A 2,751-nucleotide genomic window follows, 5' to 3' on the forward strand; every position below is an offset into this window, starting at 1 on the left:
AATCCCATGACAAACATCTTACAAACCATTTGCGGTATGACATGCAGCCTTATAAAGATATCATGCTAGAAAAAAAATTAATAATAAAATAATAAAATAAAAAGAATAGGTGAATAAAATGTTTTTTTAAAGAAAAAAAATTCTTTCTTACAGAAGATGACCTGCAACCTATATATTAATCGAGCAAAATAAAAAAATAGAAAAAAAAAATTGTTATTTAATCGGTAAAAGAAAACAAAATGGTTAAAACTTCAACGGAAAAAACATAAAAGTTTTTAAGTATTAACCCCCGTAAAATTATTCGAATCCATTTGATCCGGCTACCAACCTCTTATCCCCCAATATCTTGGGAACGTTAAGCTGCAATTTGATTGCTCTGTGCTAGCATATATTTCCCTAACAAAAAGACATCGAAGTAAGTCAGCAATCCTTTGTATTTTAATCCATTTTGCGATAGTAATTTTGTTTAAACAAATATAAATCGCGAAAACCAAGAACTCTTGGCGCCTATATAAGTCGATTTCACTTGGTTTATGGTTTTTTCAGAGCTTTTTTGAGTCTCTTCTCAGCTTCAAACAGAAAAAAAAAAAAACATAAGAAGAGATTTCAATGGCTCCTGGTTTATTGGCAAGCCCACTTTACAATGAACAGAATACGAATCGTCTGAAAGTGGGTGTCGTCAATGGAGTCGATCCAAGAATCAGGTTTGGTGGCACGAAACGTAAATCAGATTTGTTTTACGATCTGGATACCAGTGATCTTCTGGAAAACGACGAAGATAAAGAAGGTCAAAATCGTTCAATCACATCCTTCTATTCTCAAAGATATTTGTCGATTCTTGACAATCCAAACTCTACTTGGCAGGAACCAGGCTTGACAGATGTATCTTTTGCGCATAACAAGATGAAAAGATCAAAAAGCTTGCCTGAATCGAGTTTCAACGATACATGTTCCTTAAACGCTGGAAATATGACTATCTATCGGAGTAAGAGCATGAATAGCTTGCCTAAGCTTCGTTTTCGTGACCATATATGGACATATACACAAAGGTATTTAGAAGCCGAGGCCATTGAGGACGCAATTTCAGAATACGGAACTTTTGAAGATGATGGAAATAGAGACGGAATGCATTTAGTCCAATTACTCGTTTCATGTGCCGAAGCCGTTGCTTGTCGCGATAAAACTCATGCTTCGACTTTGTTGGCTAAGCTTCGGGGTGACGCGCTTGTGTTCGGGTCATCTTTCCAAAGGGTTGCATCTTGTTTCATGCAGGGGCTCACAGACCGACTCGCGTTAGTGCAACCACTGGGTGCAGTCGGTCTGGTAGCCCCTGCAAAAAACTTGAACGCCATCGCATTAGAGAAAAAGGAAGAAGCATTACAATTAGTCTACGCGACTTGCCCACACATTCAATTTAGTCACTTTGTCGCCAATTTATCCATATTGGAAGCCTTTGAGGGAGAGAGTTATGTCCATGTCGTGGACCTAGGAATGACACAAGGTCTACGACACGGACATCAATGGCGTGCGCTGATCGAGAGTCTGGCTAGCCAGACTCCGACTCCACGTCGCCTAAGAATCACCGCAGTCGGGCCCTGCGTTAACCAGTTCGTTACTATTGGTAACGAACTGGAGGCCTATGCCAGAGAAAATGGCATAAATTTCGAGTTTTCTATGGTGGAGAGCAGTTTGGAGACCCTTAAACCAGAGGACATTACGACCTACAAAAACGAAGTTTTGGTCATAAACAGTATTCTACAACTTCATTGTGTTGTAAAAGAGAGCCGTGGTGCATTAAACTCGGTTCTACAAATAATCCACGAGCTTGCCCCGAAAGTGATGGTTCTTGTTGAACAGGATTCGAACCATAACGGACCTTTCTTCATAGGGAGGTTCATGGAAGCACTACATTATTATTCGGCCATTTTCGATGCACTTGATGCGATGTTACCAAAATACGACACTAAACGGGCCAAAATCGAACAGTTTTACTTTGCGGAAGAGATCAAGAACATTGTGAGTTGTGAAGGGCCTAATAGGGTGGAAAGGCATGAGAGGGTGGATCAATGGAGGAGGCGAATGAGTAGGGCAGGGTTCCAGGCTTCACCGATCAAAATGGCGAGTAGAGCAAAACAATGGCTAGCGAAGCTCGAGGTTTGTGAAGGGTACACCATTGCGGAAGAGAAAGGTTGTCTGGTTCTTGGTTGGAAATCGAAGCCCATTGTGGCGGTGTCTTGCTGGAAACCTTAAGAGATATCGAGATGAGGTTTCCTGTTCTTGACTTCTTCTTAGCCAATAAAACGCTATTTTCACATTTCAATAAGATTGCATATAACTCATCTCTATGAGCATATATAGAGATGTAGCATCCAATAATACCAATGGTGACAGCATTGAATGTTGGGGGTGACAGAAATAAAAATTTGGTTATCAAAGAAAATTAAAGAATGTCAACATGTTTAAACCGTGAAGCGGATTAATTTGAATTTTGAAATAAATTTCATCATCGACAAATGAATAAAAACTAATAAATTAATTGAAAAAAAATATATCAAATGGTTTAGATATCACCCACCCTCAGTATATAATAAATTGTTTTATAAAGAAAACATGATTTTAAACTTGAGTAGTAGTTTTTGAATGATATTTAAGATGTTAATTTTAATTATGTATAAAAAATAAAGAAAAAACATAAAATTTCCGATCTAACGTGTTTTGGTGTTTTGACTCGATCATAAGGTGATGAGTATT

The 2,751-nt window shown here is 38.2% G+C and overlaps 1 pseudogene; it reads left to right on the forward strand.

Annotated features, from left to right (window-relative positions):
* Nucleotides 1–609: 609 nt before the first annotated feature.
* Nucleotides 610–2,250, forward strand: LOC145045108 (GRAS family protein RAD1 pseudogene; annotated as a pseudogene).
* Nucleotides 2,251–2,751: the final 501 nt, after the last annotated feature.

This window comes from Lactuca saligna, chromosome 5 (genome assembly GCF_052625555.1).
Source record: "Lactuca saligna cultivar CGN05327 chromosome 5, ASM5262555v1, whole genome shotgun sequence".
NCBI lineage: Eukaryota > Viridiplantae > Streptophyta > Magnoliopsida > Asterales > Asteraceae > Lactuca > Lactuca saligna.